Below are 19957 nucleotides of genomic sequence, written 5' to 3' on the forward strand. Positions count from 1 at the left end.
AATTTCTGCTCTTCTTGGCCCGATGCCCGAACTCATGGCCTGAAGCCTTCTGTTGATACGTCGACTGATCCTCCGACTCGACATCCAATCTTCTGACATGTTCCACTCTAGCCCAACATGATTCTTCCTGCCTTTAATTATCTCTCCCTGATCGAAGCTTCCAGTGTCACTCAAAGTGCAGATCAGATAAACACTATTAATTGGTTTCATCATCAAAATTCGAGATTCAACAGCATGGAGATGCACCGCTGCACACATAGATAGAACTTGATGTGAGTGATTAGGCCCATTGGCTCGGGCCTGATCACATTAGGCTGTGGTCCATGATCATCTTGTGTGATTGCTCATGTGATGTGTTATTGCTTGTACACCTATTAGATATGTATATATATTTACATGCGATGTAGATATATATTAAATATGTATGTGTGTGACATGTAATATTAGGAGTCCAAATCAAAATCCCCTCTCTCGATAATATTAAGTCGGTAAACGTGAGGCAATTAGATTGACCCACATGGCCTTCTATCATTATAAGTAGAGACTGATTCTCGATGTAGGTTGAGTTGTTCGAGTCCCTCGAGGCTCACCTATATTGTGATTCTCTATCTTGCCTACGACATAGAGATATCACTGGTGACATGAGGACATGGTATACTTGGTCGAGTCCCTGGAGGGTATATCATCAAATCAGACTCATCTTGTAATTATGGTGTTGACTTAACTACACATCATAGTTGGTCGAGTCCCTCGAGACCATGGTGGTTTGGAGGCCGAACAGGACGGAAATCACAATGAGTTATGATCAGCAAGATTTGTCTACCTTTTAGGCTTAGTGTAATTGGTCGAGTCCCTCAAGATTACACTAAGATGTTGATTGGATCTCGATCCCCACTAGAAGTCTGCCAGAGACTTCCATTTCACGTGCTAAGGGTGTCGTGTGACTCGCTAGTAAAATAATTGGAGCATATTAAGATAGAAGTTCATATTTTGATTGTTTATTTTTTTATAAAATTTGTATGTTATTTCTTTCTACTGCATCTTTATTTTCAGAAAATATTGCTTTCAAATCCGTTACGTGGCATACTTGATGTCAACCGTCTCACTAGTCTGAATTATATGGATTGCCTCCGCAACTTGAGAATTGTTCTCACGACAAAGAAAATCACGTACGTCCTTAATACAGTGATGCCTACGCCCGAGGAAAGAGCAAGCGAGGATGAGATTGCTCGCTACGTGAAGTATATAGATGACTCCACTCTTGCTCAATATTACATGTTGAGGATCATGACTCCTGAGTTATAGATACAACATGAAAATATGGATGCCAGATCCATTCTCCTACATATTCGCAAACTGTTTGAAGAACAGGGAGGGACTCAATGATATGAGATATCTAAGTGCCTTTTCCGCACTAGGATGATTGAGGGGACACCGATTCAGAACCATATCCTAAAGATGATTGAGTAGATAAAGAAACTCACAGGTCTAGGAATGGTCCTAGAGGATAACCTATGTGTGGATTTTGTGCTTCAGTCCCTACTAGATTCCTTTTCACAGTTCATATTGATTTTAATATGAACAAGCTTGAGGTGACTCTCTCTGAGCTCCTAAATATGTCGAGGGAGGCAGAGAGCATTATCAAGAAAGAGAAACCAGTTTTCTATACTGATGAGACCAGAAAGAAAAGGAAAGTAGAAAAGTCCCTTAAGAAGGGCAAGGACAAGGGCAGACCGGGTAAAGCAAAGGTTGCTAAGAAAGACCCGACAAAGGACAAAGGCTAGTACTTCCACTATGGTAAAGATGAGCATCGGAAAAGAAACTACAAAGAGTACCTTGCAGAGAGGGTGAAACAGAAGCTTGGAGAAGCAAGTACATTCATGATTAGTCTCCATTTGTTAGACTCTTATGATAATACATGAGTATTAGATATGGTAGTGCTTATCATATTTGTAATTCATTGTAGGTTCTTGCAAGACCTAAGAGATTGGCGAGAAGCGAGATGGACTTTAAGATGGACAATGGAGCAAGAGTTGTTGTAGTAGCTATTGGCGAGGTCACCCTACATATGCTTGGTGGAGCTATTATTATATTGGATGCATGTTATTTTGTTCCTTCTATTATTAAAAATATTATTTTCATTTCATGTTTGACAATTAGTGGATATAAATTAGTTTTTGAGAACAATGGTTGTTCAATATTATTAGATGATGAGATCATCACGAGAGGAACATTACATAATGGTTTGTTTATGTTAGACACTGCTCCACATATCATGAATGTAAGTGTGTCCAAGAAGAAACGAGATGAGGTGAATAGTGCATGCTTGTGGCATTGTAGGCTAGGTCACATCCATGAGGGAATGATCCAAAAGTTGCTAAAGGATGGATATCAAGATCCATTCGATTATGAGTCATATACAACTAGTGAGCCTTGCCTTCGTGGAAAACTGACCAATACTCCTTTTAGTGGAACTAGAGAGAGAGCCATTGAGCTATTGGAACTCATACATAGTGATGTATGTGGACCCATATCAACTTATGTCATAGGTGGTTACTCCTACCTTATTACTTTTACTGATGATTTCTCAAGGTATGGACATGTGTACTTTGATGAAGTATAAGTCCGAGGCCTTTGAGAAATTCGAAGAGTATAAGAATCAAGTGTAGAACTAGATTGGAAAGAGTATCAAGACTCTTTGATCAGATCGAGGAGGTGAGTACTTGAGTATAGAGTTCACCCAATTCCTTAAGGATCATGAGATTCTATCTCAATGGATACCTCCTTATACACCTCAACTTAATGGTGTATCTGAAAGTAGGAATCGTACACTATTAGACATGGTGCGGTCTATGATGAGTTTCACTGACCTACCCATCTCATTCTGGAGATAACGCCCTAAAGATCATAGATTATCTTCTGAATAGAGTTCCAACTAAATTAGTAGTGTCTACACCATATGAGATATGAAAAGGGAAGACATAACCCTGGTAAATTGGAATCGAGGACGGAGCGGTGCAAGTTCGTGGGATACCCCAAGGAAACTTGTGGGTATTATTTCTATCATCCCGAGGACCAAAATATCTTTGTAGCCAAGAGAGCGGTGTTCCTTGAGAAGGAACATATTCTTGGCGGAGATAGTGGGAGCTTGATAGAGTTGAGTGAGATTTGAGAACCAATCAACTTTCCTATCCAAAAAAATTTTTAGTGCTACCCATACTAATCAAAACAGTGACAGACTGATGCTTCAAAGTTCCTCCAATTTTCATAATTTATGGGTTAGCGTAGCCCGCCAATGCATGCACTATATATGTGATGACTTCAATATCGTCATCAGTTTCCACACCTTCGCGATCACAGTCCAACTCTTCTGCTTCCGGCTCCTCTCCAATTGGCTCAATCATCAAAAGTTACCCTTGTTTACATTGGTGCTTCATACTCCACTTTTCATCATAGTACAAACCCCTTGTTGATCTTTCCTTAAGTTCTTTTTGGGTTAGTCTTCGGGTGTCAAGGTTTCGATTGGGAATAGATGGGGCGGTTGGCTTGCTGATCATCTGGTTGTTGTCACTTCTGTTTCCATGATTTTTCCTGCTAATTTTTTTCTCATGTAGATGTGTGAATGAGATCGCAGCTATCATAGTGTGGGGTTGACGAGCCTTAACTTCACACTGGATCTCTGGAATAAGCCCTTTAATAAATATACCTAGAAGTTATCATTCCGACCAATCTCTAACTTGATTTGACAATCATTCAAACCAACTCTGATATTCCAACACTGTAGAAGTCTAATAAATTTTGGCAAGCTATCCATCAACATTCTCATATTCGGATGGGCCAAAGTGAACAAGAAGCCCTCTTTTGAACTACTCCCACGAAGGAACTTTATGACAAGGTTCATACCAATTGTACCACTGGATTGCATCTCTATTGAGTTGGATTGAGACTACTTCTACCTTGGATTCTTCTGGGATTCTGTGAAAATGAAAAAAAAAATTCTGCCCTAGAGATCCAACTGGTCGGATCTCCATCTTCCTATCTCGGAAATTCCACCTTCCTGTGTGAGTAGTTTGTGTCACAATCTTGGGGCTCTTTTCCTGTATTTCTAAATCTATGCAACGTAGAACTTGAACCCCCATTTTGTTGAAATTTGTTGAGGCTCTCCAATAGGCTCTTTTTGAAATCATTAAATGTTTCTTGTAGTTGATTCTCAATTCTGACTTCCAATGCTTCCATTTGTGCTTTCACTGAGTGTGGCAATTGTGTAAGACTATAAATCTATAATCTCAACTCCTATTTTTGATGTCAGTCAACGGCATCAGCACTGTCGATGCTAAGTTGCCGAGGAGGTGGACGCCGAGAGTAGTGCTGCGGTCGCTGCATTGGAGGAAGAGTTACTGCCCTGTTTCTGTCGCTGCGTGGGGTGAGAGCACCGGGGCTAGAAGGCGACTACGTCGATGTGGCTGCAGCTACTGCGACCCAAGGGGCGATCGCCGAGCAGCGAGGTTGAGGCTGCGGTGATGGCAACCTGCGGTTGTGGCAGAAGATGCTAAGCAAGGAGGAGGCGACATTGAAGCGGCCGGGGTTGAGAAGAGGAATCGGTGGTGCGTGCGCTGCTGGGGTTGAGGCAGGGTAGCATACTTGCTGCGGTTGCTACGTGTGCTGTTAGAGGGCGGCTGCTGCAGAACGAGGGGTTGGTTGTTGACCGGTAGCAGAGGCGATGGTGGTTACAATCGACGGTTGCGGCAGTAGAGGGTGCCATTGTTTTTGTTGCTGCGTGCGGCGATGGTTGCTGCGTGTGCTGTTAGAGGGCGGTTGCTATAGAACGAGGGGTTGGTTGTTGGCCGAGAGCGGCGACGGTGGTGGTTACAATCGACGACTGTGGCAGTAGAGGGTGCCATTGTTTTTGTTGCTGCGTGCTCTATTTTTGTCGTACCACATAAGGAGTTGGCCGGAAGGATGATGAGCGATTGAGGAGAAGACTGCGGTGGGCTGGCAGTAGCGGTGGTCGCTGGCCAGAGCGCAGCGGCGGCGGTGGAGAAGGAGGTAGCGAGGGTCGTGACAGGGATCGACGAGGGGTTGTAGTAACAAAGGAAGCTCTGTTTCTACAACCGTTGCAACGAGGGCTGCGGCAACCGACGGTTGTGGCTGCGATTGTGACCTAAGGGGAGGCGGGCGACAGTGGAGGAGGCAGCGAGGGTCACGGCTGGGAGGTGCTGGCCAGGAGTAGCAGCGGCCATGGTTGCTGGTCGGGAACTGCGGTGATCGGTGGCTGCGATAGAAGATGCAAGGTTACCCTATTTTGTCGCTGCGAGGAGGGGAGGTCGGGCGGCTGCGGTTGCGACCCAAGGAGGGGGCAAGCGGCGGTGGAGAAAGAGGCAACGAGGGTCATGGCTGGAAGGTGGGTGGCGGTCGTCGCTGGCTGGGGAGTTGTAGTGGTGGAGAGGGGAAACAGGGGTGCTCTGTTTCTATCACACCATAGCAGGAGCCGCTGGCAATGCCGAAGGATCGCAAGCAATTGAGGAGAAGGTTAGCAATGGTGGTGGTTCGGGTGGGAGACGATGGTGGACTCTGGCTGGGTTACGGGGCTGTGGCGTGATGGGACTCTAGCAACGTCATCTCCTGGCAGCAGTGGTGGCTCGGATGAGAGGCGACGGGCGGCGATGGACTCTGGCCGGGAAGCGAGGTGGTGGTGGTCCATCGGCCGGGAAGCAGCGGCGGTAGTGATCCCTAGCCAATGAGCAGTGGCGGTGGTGGGCTCTGTTTCGCTGGCTGGGCTTCATTCTTACTCGAGAAAGATGTGGCTGCAACCGGTGGAGGAGAGGAAGTGGTGGTCACTGAGGCTAGGAGCAATGAGGGGGCGATGGTGGTCCGTCGGCCAGGAAGCAGCGACGATAGTGATCGCCGGCCAACGAGCAGTGGCGGGGGTGGGCTCTGTTTCGCTGGCTGAGCTTCCTTCTCGCTTAAGAAGGATGTGGCTGCAGATTTTTGCTTCCTCTATATATATTTTTCTTTTGATAACTGCAATGGCAGCGGTGGAGAAGGGGCAGCGGTGGTCGTTGGCCGAGACGCAAAGGTTCCTTCTCGGTTGAGAAGGATCGGCGTTCGTAGCTGATGGCTTCACCCTTCCTCACACCAATTTCTTTCTCTCTCTATTTTTTTTTTTATAACTACTGCAACACTGCAGTGAGAACACCAAGGATCACTTCGAGGAGATCGACCTCCTCGAATACAAAATGATAGAACCTAAGGTTTTATTATAAAAGAAATGAATGAAATGGAAGAGAAGGGGATGATCACTTCGAGGAGATCGACCTCCTTGATCACTTCGAGGGGATCAGCCTCCTAGGGTTTGTCATAACAAATTGGAATAATATTTCATTGATTGATTGATTGATTGATTCCTTGATGAAAGGGTTACATCACCACCTAGAGTCCACTAGGACTTGGACTCTTAATAATAAATAAATATTAAATAAATATCTACCCGATTCTAACTAAACTAAACAGACTCAATAAACAATTGGACTAAATAAACTGAATAAACATTATTCAAAAGCTCAAAAAAAAGGTCCTAACACCCATCCTCCTAAGAGATATGTGAGACATATTAAAGGAGATGATGTTGAGGATATTGATCCTTAGACCTACGAGGAGGCTATTGTGAGTATAGACTATGGGAAGTGGTAAGAAGCCATGAATTCTGAGATGGATTCTTTGTACTTCAATAAGGTTTGGAACCTAGTTGATGCACCGAGGGTATTGTACCAATCGGTTGGAAGTAGATCTTCAAAAATAAGATCGGAGTAGATAGAAAGGTAAAAACCTATAAAGCAAGGCTAGTGGCTAAAGGGTATCGTCAAAGGCAATATGTTGACTATGACGAAACCTTGTCACCCGTAGTCATGCTAGAATCCATCCAAATTCTATTGGCTATTGTAGCACACTATAATTATGAGATCTAGCAGATAGACGTGAAAACTGCATTCCTCAATGGCAACCTCGAGAAGGAGGTGCATATGATACAGCTTGAGGGATTCATGTTCAAGGACTACCCAGACAAGTTTTTTAGGTTGCTTAGGTCCATTTATGGACTAAACCAAGTTTCTCAAAGTTGGAACATAAGATTTTAATGAGAAAATTAGATCTTATGACTTTGTTAAGAATGAAAATGAGCCTTATGTGTATAGGATGGTACGTGGGAGCGCATATATTTTGGGGTAACATCCTAATCATTGGGAATGATGTATGAATGTTATCCACAGCAAAGGCTTAGTTATCTAGAAACTTCTTCATGACGGACTTAGGGGAAGCATCCTATATTTTAGGGATTCGGATCTATAGAGATAGATCCATGAGGATGCTTGGCTTGTCCTAGTCCAAGTACATAGACATTATTGTCAAAAGGTTCGGCGTAGAAAATTCCAAGAGATGTTTCATACCGATGAGACATGGGATATCGCTTTCTAGGAATATGTCCCCAAAGACTCCTGAAGAAAGGGTGAACATGGATAGGATACCCTATGCCTTAGTGATAGGGTCTATCATGTATGTCATACTATGTACTAGGCCTGATATAGCACATGCTCGGAGTGTCACGAGCAGGTATCAGGCAAATCCAGGCTTGGAGTATTAGAAAGCAGTAAAGTGCATCCTTAAGTACTTGAGAAGGACTAAGGATCTTTTACTGGTATATGGAGGTAGTGGCCTCAAGGTTGAGGGCTACACGGACTTGAGCTTCCAGTCCGATATCGATGATAGCAAGTCGAATTCGGGGTATGTGTACACCCTGAATAGAGGAGCAGTATGCTGGAAGAGTTTCAACCAAGATACTATTGCTAACTCGACCATAGAAGCAGAGTACATTGCTGCAATAGAGGTAACAAAGAAGGGAGTCTGGATGAAAAAGTTTATCATGGATCTAAGAGTCGTGCCATGCAGCGAGGAGTCAATTCCCTTATATTGTGACAACAATAGGGCAATTGCTCAAATGAGGGAACCTGGGTCTCATTAGAAGTGTTCTTAGGAGGTTCCACCTGATTAGAGAGATCGTAACCTGAGGAGATATAACAATGGAAAGAGTTCCATCTGAAGGTAACATCGCAGATCTACTAACAAAGTTATAGTCTCAAATTGTCTTTGAGTGTCACTAGGGTCTGATGGGGATCAGACACATAGGTGATTGGCTTTAGGTCAAGTGGAAGATTGCTAGTCATAGGTGTCATGCAAGCCAATCACGTGAGTGATGACATGTGTGACTTGACATGCAATCTTTTTACTTATTATTATTATTTGGTATTTTATCACTTTATATTGCTTATTGGTTGAATATATTATGATATCCATGGATCTATGCAATGGGAATTGGATCGTGATGAGATCACGATAATGAGACCGATTCGCCTTTAAACACACATCCTAAATAATCCCAATCATTGGTTACTCAAGAGGAAAATCGAGATAACCGGACAGACTAGTGTGTTCCATACTCGTCCATATGATAGATGCAACTGGTCTCATAGCTGCTCGTGTGGGGACACTAGGGATACAATACAGGTACTCATTGGAGAATGAGTTCACTGATTGATGCATTTACGGAATGTTGGATGGTTGATGATGCTTTATTGTTAGACAACGATTCCGTAGTCTCAGTGGTGTATCTAATCCTTAGACTTGAGACACCAAGGATGTCCTATATGAGTACTTCATTCTTTGATACCGGACTTATAGGTTTGGAGGTTCCAAATCTAGCACAACCGGTCATTGGGATTGGTAGCCAACCTTATGAGGACTATTGAGTGTCGATAGAGGATTATCCACTCTCGGTGTCATAAGAGGAATATCTTATATGTTCTTGCTCAAACAAATCCCTGGCCAGGATCATTTGGATTGAGAGAGAAAGAGTTCTCCGGGAGAATCCGATTAGAGCGAGACTCGAGCAGAAACTGTATAGGTCTGACAGCACCATGCCCGGTATACGATCTTTGGGATATTAGATAGATAAGGGACCATAAGTATATGGTAACCAAGGACAGAAATGTCCAATGGATTGAATTCCCTTCTATCGTTTGGGGACTACGACGTAGTGGCATAGTATGTCCGTAATCGATGAGTCGAGTGAATTATTATGGAGATAATAATTCACTGAACTAGAAGAAGTTCTGACAGATATGGCTCACGGCCAACTCGATATTGGGCCTAGAGGGTCACACACATATGGTAGGCGTTGCGATGAGTATAGGTTCGGATATGCGATATCCGTTAAAGCCCCTATTTTATTGGATATCCAATAAGCCCATGAATTATTGGATCCAATGGATGAGATCCAATAAGAGCCAATGAGAGATAATTGGATAGAGATCCACTAATTTAAGAGGTTTGGGTAGTTGGATGGAGATCCAATATCCAATAGGATAGGATCCATTAGGGTTAAGTTGACAGGGGACCTCTATAAATAGGAGGAAACCAATAGTTTATAGGCTAGAGCCTTTTTGGGTTACCTCTCCTATTCTCCTCCCCTTCTTCTCCTCAGATAGCAAGCTTGGAGTTTTGAGGAGCATCGTCGTAGTCTTACTATGTGGATCACCGCTAGAGAGGAGAATACTTGACATCCTTCACCCTCTCTTGGAGATCTGTAGGGATTCAAGAATATATGATCTCCCTAGGTAACACAATCTTTCATATATGCAGTTTTAAGTTTCACAGATTTTACGCACCAATTTTTGTATGACGACGAACACATCTTTGGGAAATTGGGGATTTTGTTTTTAATATTCTTCCGCTATATAGGTGATGTCAACCCCTAAGATTTCCTAACACATCTATGGACTGAAGCAAGCTTCCCAAAGTTGGAACATAAGATTTGATTAGAATATTAGATCTTATGGCTTCGTTAAGAACGAAGATGAGCCTTGTGTGTACAGGAAGGTAAGTGAGAGCGCTATCACCTTCTTGGTGCTATATGTGGATGACATCTTGATTATTGGGAATGATGTTGGAATGCTCTCCACAGTAAAAGCTTAGTTATCTATATATTTCTCCATGAAGGACTTAGGGGAAGCATCTTATATCTTGGGGATTTTGATCTATGGAGATAGATCCAAGAAGATGCTTGACTTGTCCTAGTCTAGGTATATAAACAACATTGTCAAATGGTTTGGCATAGAAAATTCCAAGAGATGTCTCGTATCGATAAAATATAGGATATGACTTTATAAGAGTATGTCCCCAAAGACTCCTGAAGAAAGGGCGGACGTGGATAGGATACCCTATGCCTCAATGATAGGTTTTATCATTTATGTTATGCTATGTACCAAGCTTGAAATAGCACATGCTCTGAGTGTCATGAGCAAGTATCAAGTGGATCTAGGCTTGGAGCATTGGAAAGCAGTAAAATATATCCTTAAGTACTTGAGAACGACTAAAGATCTTTTACTGGTATATTGAGGAAGTAGCCTCAGTGTTAAGGGCTACACAGATTCGAGTTTCTGGTCTGATGTCAATGATAGTAAGTCTAATTCAAGGTATGTATTCACCCTGAATGGAAGAGCAGTATACTAGATGAGTTCCAAGCAAGAAACTACTATTGACTCGACCATAAAGGCAAAGTACATTATTATGGCATAGGTAGTTGTTGAATCTCAGATTTTGATGATGAAATCAATTGGTAAATTATTTGATCTAATCTATATGTTGAGATAAGTGTACAGAATTAACTACGACAGTGGTAAGAAATGAAGCAGATGTTGTGTCGGAGTCAAGATCGAGACTTCACTAGGAGTTTGAGAGTTCATCGGAAGTCCAAACGTTCATCGAAAGTTCTACCGGAATTGACCAAGAAGTCCAAGAGCTTGCCAAAGAAGCTAATCAGAACTCACTAAAAAGATCATCGTAAAGTCTAGGAGCTTGCCAGGAGTCCATTGGAACATTGCCGAAAGATCGTCGGAAGTTCACCGGAAGATCATCAGAAGCTCGCCGGAAGAATAATTGACATACCGGACCAAGATCATTTAGTTTATATCTTAAATTATCGTAGTTAGACCTTAAGTTTAGTTAGGATTGGGAGGTAATCCCACTAACTTTGTTAGGGGCCAACTGGGCCCTTAACAGGGTTGAATTGGACGGTTGAATAGCCCATTCAGCACTTAAAGTCATGGTCGGCGGTGGCACCGCTTGGTGACTCAGTCTCCCAAGTGGTCTGGGCGATGGTAACGCTGATAGTAAATACTACTAGGCGATGGTACCGCCCCTATCAGGCGATAGTACCACTAGAGCTCGGTCTCTGAGCTTTGTCAAGTGTCAGTCTGTAGGTGATAGTACCGCCCAATAATGGCGATGGTACCGTTAGTATCCTGAAATCTAGGGATTTGACACTTTTTTGCTCCAATTCTGAAGTCATTGGGGCCTATAAATACCCCACCCTTTTCTGCATAAAAAGGCACAAAAGTGTGAACAAAATCTTGAATTCTCGGGGTGTTAAAAGTGTTATAAAAGTGCAAAGAGTCCTCCTCCTCCCTTTCTAGTGTTGTGATCATTCAAGAAAGGTGTGAGGCATGTAAGGGTTATCTTCTAAACCCGTGAAAAGGAGAAAGTGTCGTAAAGAGGTGGTTGGTCTTCGCCTATTGAAGGAAATCATTAGTGGACGCCGGCGACCTCGACGGAGAAGGAATCAGAAGTGGATGTAGGTTACAACGACCGAACCACTATAAATTCTGGTTTGCATTTCTATTATTGTCATTTACTTACTTTGCAATTGCTTCACTTCCTCCTTACTTGGCTTTCACTACCCTTACGAACAAACATGCTTTCAAACAATATTTCGAGATTGGTTTCTTAACATACGAAGATTTTTAAACTGACGTTTTTATCCGTTGCACTAATTCCCCCTCTTAGTGCCGACTCGATCCTAACAATTGGTATTAGAGCTCGATTACTCTCGATTTAGTTTTAAAACCCAAGTGAGATGACTTTTGCTAGCAATCAAGAGGGTCATTCAATTACACGTCCACCAATGTTCAATGGGACTAATTACACATATTGGAAGACTAGAATGAGAATATTTCTAATTTCAATGGATTTTAAGTGATGGAACCTTATGGAAAATGGCTTTCAAAAGTCTTCTCTTCCAATGAACGATTGGAATGAACTTGAGAAGAAGACTTTCGCTTTAAATGTCAAGGCTATAAATGCCTTGTTTTGTGCTTTAGATAAAAACGAGTTTAATCGAGTGTCTATTTGTGAAATAACTTTTGATATTTGGCACACACTCGAAATTACTCATGAAGGCACTAGTAGAGTAAAGGAGTTGAAGATAAATCTTTTAGTTCATACTTTTTAATCGCTTTGGATGGAGCTAAGCAAAATTATTGTTGACATGTACACCCGTTTTACGGATGTCATCAATAGTTTAAAAGCTCTTGGCAAATATTTTTCAAACTTTGAACTTGTTAATAAAATCTTGAGATCCCTTCCAAAGAGTTGGGACACTAAAGTAATGACCATTCAAGAGACTAAAGATTTAAATAACTTTCCTCTCGAAGAACTTATCAAGTCACTAATGACCTATAAGATGACTTACAACGCTCATGAAGAGCTTGAGAACAACCTTCTAAAGAACAAGAAGGATATGACACTAAGAACTCATGAAGACAACTTGAAAGAAAATTCAAGTGATGGGGACTATAATGATGACTTGGCACTCTTGACAAGAAAGTTTAAAAATTTCATAAAAATAAATAAATTTAAAAAATGATACTAAAAATAAAATTGGACCCAAGAAAGAATAAGTTATATGCTACAAATGCAAGAAGCTAGGACATTTTAAAAGTGAATGTCCCCAAGCAAAAAAGAAGCAACTAAAGAAGAAGAAGGCTCTTAAAGCAACTTGGGACGACTCAAGTGCATCCGAAGAAGAGGAACCAACCAACATAGAGCAAGTTACTCACTACGAACTAATGGCTATCGTGTAATATCCCTCATTTTTGAAAATTATTAATAAGGATTTATATGTAAATTGGAGGACCTATATGTAAATATAGAAATTTCAAGGACTAAACTGTTAAGTTACAAAAAGAAAAAAAAATAATTAAAGAAAACCGAAAATTTCGGGGAAAAGAAGAAGAGAAGTTGAGGGAGAAGAGAAGAAAAGAAGAAGAAGAGGGAAAAGAAGAGAGGAGGAAGAAGAGGGAGAAGAGAAGAAAAGAAGAAGAAGAAGAAGAAGAAGAGAGGGAAGATGGAGAGGAGAGAGAGAGAGGCAGCAGCTGTAGCTAGGGGTGCAGCACCTCTGTTTCCCACAGGTGGAAACAGAGGAGAGGATGTGTGGGGCGTTGGGGAGGAGAAGGGAAGAAGAAGAAGAAGAAGAAGAAGAAGAAGAAGAAGAAGAAGAAGAAGAAGAAGAAGAAGAGAGGAGGATAGCTATGGCAAGGCTGCAGTGAGGAGGTGTGTGGTGTTAGGGAGGAAAAGGGAATAGGAGAAGAAGAGAAGGAGAAGAAGAGGGAAAAGAGAGGGAAGAGGGAGAGGAGCGAGAGGTGGCAGCAGCTAGGGCTGCAACACCTCTGTTTCCTGCAGGTGGAAACAGAGGAGAGGTGTGGGGCGTTCAAAGAGGAGAAGAAGAAGAAGAGGAAGAGAAGAGGAAGAGGAAGCAGGAGAAGAGGTTGTGATACCTCTGTTTCCTGCAGAGGAAATAGAGGAGAGGGTGTGTGTGACACCAGGGAGGAGGAGGGAAGAAGAAGAGGAGAAGAAGAAGAGAAGGGAAAGGAGGAGCTGCGGTTGCAGCGGTGGAAGCTACAGCTAGAAGAGAAGGAGAGGAAGAGATGGTGAGGAAGAAGAGAAGAAGTAGAAGCGGGTGAAGAGGCGGCACCTCTGTTTCCTGCAGGAGGAAACAGAGGAAAGGAAGTGCTGTTCATCGGGGAGAAGAAGGGGAGGAAGGAGAAGAAGAGAAGAAGAAGAAAGGAAGGAGAAGGAAGAGGAGAAGGGAAAGAAGTAGCTGCGGCTGCGACTGTGACAACTGCAGCTGTGGCAGGGAAAGAGGAAGAGAAAGGAAGAAGGGAAGGAGAGGAAGAAGAGAAGGGGAAGAATGGGCTGCGCCTGCGGCGATGGCAGCTGCAGTTGGAAGAGAAGAAGGAGAGGAAGATGAGCAGGGGAGGAAGAAGAGGCTGCGGCCGTGGCTGAGGCTGCGACTGCAGCAGTGCAGCTGGGAAAGAAGAGAAGGAAAGGAAGAAGAAGAGAAAGGAAAAGGGAAGAAGAGAGGAAGAGGAGAATGGGAGGCAGCTGCGGTAGTGGCAGCTGCAGCTGGAAGAGAAGGAGAGGAAACAGACCAGGGGAGGAAGAAGAGGCTGCAGGTGTGGTGGCTGCGGTCGTGGCTGCGACTGCGGCTGCGGTAGCGGTGGTGGCTGCAGTAGCTGCTTTTGGGAAAGAGAAAGAAAGGAAAGGGAAAAAAAAGGGGGGCTTTGGCCGTGATTGCGGCTGCGGTGGTGGCGGTTGCGTCTGCGGCAACTGTGTTTGGGAAAGAAAAAGTAGGAACGAGAGAAGGGAGGAAGGTAGTGCGGTGGAAGGGGCTGCGGACGGGATTGCGGCCGCAGCGGCAGCGACTGCGTATGCAGCAGTTATGTCTACAAAAGAAGGGGAGGAAGAAGGCAATGCGGTGGAAGGGGCTGCGATTGTGGCAGCGACAGCGGCGGTGGTTGTGATAGCTGCGTTTGAAAAAAGAAAACGAAGGAATGAGAGTAAGAGAGAGCAGGTGACTATGTCTCTATGTTCTGCATGAGCTGCAGTTGTGGAGGAAAAGTAGAGGGATTTGGGCTGACACCTTCTTTGGATCTTTGGATCAAAATATTTGAAAGGCAAGTTTCCCGATCGTTCTCCTGTAATTGTTCTAATCTTTCCTATTGCAAGTATCCTGATCTTTCCTTACTGCAATTTTATTTGTACATTTGCTTTGAATATAAGAAACTTTGAATTGTTCTAGCCTTGCATTTGATATATCTCTTGTTTAGACATATCGATCCGAATCTGTACAACTTTTGAGATTCTGACCTTTCTACCTTGTTATGATTATAACTTCATGTATTGACCTCTGATTTGGACAAAAATTATTTGATCAGAATATAGACTCATAAACCTTTCTTTTGATAGCTTTCTTGAGTATATTGGAGCACGATTGATAATTTGAATCATTTGTTCAATGTGCCTCTTGAATTCTGCCAGAAATCGAGCTTTGGTCGATTTCGTATATTCTGGTTTCATTCCTTTAGAAATTGATATCCTTTAGCTTTCTTATTCAATTGAGCTTTATATTACTGCTTTGAATTCTTGTATGCTCTTGTTCTACATGTATTTTGATACCTAAATCTGTTATGTAAACTTCATGTTTGTATCGTAATGTTTCATAAAGGCACATGTACATTTCGTTGTTCCGCATGTGCTTCCGATATGTCCCAATTTATTGTTCACAATACCCTTTTGTACTCTGGTGTTTGTGGGATTATTTGGACCTTTGCCAGAAATGGTAAAGGGTATGTGCTTAAAGCCCGCGATGCTCTAGATTATGTTTGGTGGTCATTCAAAAATGAATAGACCATATTATGTTTGGAATCCCACTTCATCTTCTATCTGTTTGATATGTAATTCAGAGCCGACCTAGCACTTGGGCAGGGTGAGAGGACTCGAGTAGGAAAGGGCTACCCGTGGATGGAGTCGAGAACTCATCACGGCGTGGAGCCACCACTGAGTTAAACCTCACATGCACTATGCTAGGGTACGACGTCTGAGCTTCTGTTTCGTATTTTGTATTGATATGCTCCAAAATGTTTCCTATGCCATTGATATACATCAAAATGCTTCGCATACCATTGATATGTTCCGAAATGTTCCATTTGCCATTGATATGCTCCGAAACATCTCGTACGCTATTGATATACTCCAATTACTCTGTGCTTCATTTGCTATGAACTGATATGTTTTGAAATATCCTATTTGCCATTGATATGCTCCGGAACATCTCGTATGCTATTGATATGCTCCAATTACTCTGTGCTCCATTTGCTATGAACTGATATGTTCTGAAATATCCTATTTGCCATTTATATGCTCCGGAACATCTCGTACGCTATTGATATGCTCCAATTACTCTATGCTCCATCTATTATGAACCAAATATGTTTTGAATGATATGACACTTATGATTTTGTATCTAATGATATGGTATCTGGAGAATTCATGTATTCTGTCTTGCATTATGATATCTTACTTGTTTGAAACCATTTCTTTTGTTCTGAATATGCTTTGTCACTTGCTGAGCTGTTTTTAGCTTACTCCGTTGTTATATAAAATCTTTCAGGTCAGCTTGTCACTCTTTGAGATGTTTGAATTGAGCTGACGCAGTGGAGAGCTATTCAGAATTATGGGCAAATCTTGTTGGTTATTATGTTATTGTTGTATAAGTATATTTTATAATGTAATGAAATGTTGTCGATGAACCGAAATGGATATACCTTGTAAAAGTGTTAGAAGATCTCTCTTATTTGGAATTTTGAAATGTTAAGTCTAGTTTACGATGATATGAACTTATGGTAAATTGTTGGAGTTCTGATTGTATAAATTACTTAGCTTGTGGATTTGTGGATTTATAAATGTTGTTAATGTTTGTTAAGTTGGCTTGGGTTGCCATAAATGTGAATTATCGAGTGATGTGATATATGATTATAAACTGTACAGGTTTTATAGATGTGAATTTGATAGAATGATTTTCAGTGTTCTTAAATGTTAGTTTGGATCCTGGATTGGTTTGTGTTTTGATGAATCCTTTTAAATCATCGATATTATTTGAGGGGCATGACATATCGGAGATGAGGTAAGTAGTTGATTAGATGTAAATTTATCTTTTGATAAATTACTAAATGCTTTTGATGATTTATTTGATGAATGTAAATTAGTTAGTAAAAAATATAAATTATTGAAAAAAGTGCATGCTTCTCTTATTAGTGATTTTGATAGATTAAAAATTGAGCATGATGATAGTTTAGCTCCTTGCACAAAATGTGATGAATTAGAAACGCTTAAAAAGGAGAATTTACAACTACATAAAATCTTAGAAAAAATTGAAAAAGGTAACAAATCCTTAAACATGATTCTTGCAAGTAAGACTCATGTTCATAGAAGAGATGGAATCGGCTTTGTGAGTAACTCTCATAAAAATCCAACCATCTTTGTTAAAGGCCCAACTTTGCATGTTTCACCCCGAAACAAATGTAACTTTTGTTACAAATTTGGACATGCTGCGTATCAATGTTCGTTTAAGAGATGTAGTCCACACAAATTGATTTGGGTTCCTAAAGGAACCATAAAGAACTCCATGCAAAATGATGAGTTAAGTCGATCGATTTTTTAGGCACCCAAGGTCAAATGGGTACCTAAAAATCATCCTTTTTTGTAGAAATGTTTACCATCACAAGTTAGGAGCAAGAGATCCATCTCAATTCTCTAAGCTTACTAGCCTAAACGAAGGGTATGTCACCTTCAGAGACAAAAACAAGGGTAAAATCATTGGCAAAGGAACTATAGGTAACAAATCTAACTTTTTTATTAAAGATGTGTTGTTGGTTGATGGCTTAAAGCATAATCTTTTGAGCATTAGTCAATTATGTGATAAAGGATATGTCATTAGATTTGAATCCAATGCTTATATTATTGAACAACCACACAAAAACACCTCTATGATTGCCCTAAAACAAAATAATGTATACACTATTGATATTGATGATCTTTGTAATGAAATGTGTTTTTCGGTTTTGAATGATGATGCTTGGCTTTGGTATAGGAGATTAGATCATGCTAGCATGAAACTAATCTCTCAAATCTCATCTAAAGAACTTGTAAGAGGTATTCCTAACATTAAATTTGTTAAAGATAATGTGTGTGATGCATGTCAATTAGGAAAACAAATAAAAGGTAGTTTAAAACCAAAGAATCAAATAAGCACCTATAGACCATTATAATTGATACATATAGATTTGTTTGGACCAATTGATACATCAAGTTTAGGAGGTAGAAAATACGTCTTTGTCATTGTGGACGATTATAGTAGATACACTTGAACATATTTCTTGGCATACAAAAGTGATTGCTTTAGGTATTTTTCTAAATTTTGTAAACTTGTTTAAAATGAAAAAGGATTTATGATTTCATCAATTCGGAGTGATCACGGTGGCGAATTTTAAAACCATGATTCCCAAAATTTTTGTGAATCTAATGAATATAACCATAATTTCTCTATTCCAAGAAATTCTCAACAAAATGGAATAGTAGAAAGAAAAAAATAGAAATTTACAAGAAATGGCAAGAATCATGTTGAACGAATATAGCCTACCCAAATACTTTTTGGCTGAAGCCGTTAATATGACATGTTATGTCATGAATAGGGTTCTAGTAAGACCATTACTTTCCAAAACTCCTTATGAAATATGGAATAACTAAAAATCCAACGTTTCATATTTTAAAGTTTTCGGTTGTAAATGTTTTATCTTGAATGAAAAAGATGCCTTAGGAAAGTTTGATGCAAAATCCAATGAAGAAATTTTTCTTGGCTATTCTTCTATTTTTAAAGCATTTCATATTTTTAATAAAAGAACTTTGGTTATAGAAGAGTCTATTCATGTTGTTTTTAATGAAGTTTCCGAAGTTAAGAAAAATGATTTTGATGATGATGTTAATTTTGATGCTTTGAATTTAAATGAAACACTTTCTCCATATAGCAACTTGGATGCATCTTATTTCAAAATATTCTTACCCAAGAAATAGAAGTATATAGATGCTCATCCTAAGGAGCTAATCATATGAGATACATCAAAAGAGGTTCAAACTCGTTCTTCTCTTAAAAATTTTATGCCAACACCGCTTTTCTTTCTCAAATTGAACCTAAATGCATTGACGAAGCCTTGAAAGATGCTTCATGGGTTATTGCAATGCAAGAAGAGTTGAACCAATTTGAGAGAAATAAGGTGTAGAAGCTTGTTCCTAGGCCAAATTACCATTTAGTTATTGGTACTAAATAGGTTTCTAGAAACAAGCAAGATGAATTTGGTATCATGGTTAAAAACAAGGCTAGATTAGTGGCCAAGGGTTTCAACCAAGAAGAATATATCGATTATGACAAAACCTTCGCTCTTGTGGCACGATTAAAAGTCATAAGGATGCTCCTTGCCTATGCTAGTAGTAATAATTTTAAGTTATTTCAAATGGATGTCAAAAGTGTTTTTCTTAATAGCTTTATTTTTTAAGAAGTTTACGTTGAACAACCTCCCGGATTTGAGAATGATAATTTTTTGAATCATGTGTTTAAATTAACTAAAGCTTTCTATGGATTAAAACAAGCCCCAAGGGCTTGGTATGAGAGACTTAGCTTCTTTCTTATTCAAAATAATTTCTCTAAAGGCAAGGTCGATACTACATTATTTATTAAAAATTTTAAAAATAATTTTATCGTTGTTTAAATTTTTATTAATGATATTATTTTTGGTTCTACAAATAAATCCTTATGCGAATCGTTTGTCAAGAGTATGAGTCAAGAGTTTGAAATAAGTTTAATGGGTGAACTAACTTTCTTTTTAGGCTTACAAATCAAACAACTTAGTGATGATATTTTTCTTAGTAAAAAAAAAAAAAGTAATAGACTTGCTAAAACGATTTAATATGGATAGTTTAAAGGCTATCAATACTCCTATGAGTACCTCCACTAAGTTAGACATTAGCGAAAGTGGAGAAAGCTTTGATCAAAAAGCTTATAGGGGTATGATGGGAAGTTTACTATACCTCACCGCAACTAGACCGAACATCATGTTTAGCGTAGGACTTTATGTTAGGTTTTAATCTAATCCTAAAATATCTCATCTTAAAGCAGTTAAAAGAATTCTTAGATATCTTAAAGGAATCACTAATATAGGATTATGGTATCCAAAATTTG

This window comes from Musa acuminata, chromosome BXJ1-6, assembly GCF_036884655.1.
Source record: "Musa acuminata AAA Group cultivar baxijiao chromosome BXJ1-6, Cavendish_Baxijiao_AAA, whole genome shotgun sequence".
In the NCBI taxonomy this organism is placed as follows: domain Eukaryota; kingdom Viridiplantae; phylum Streptophyta; class Magnoliopsida; order Zingiberales; family Musaceae; genus Musa; species Musa acuminata.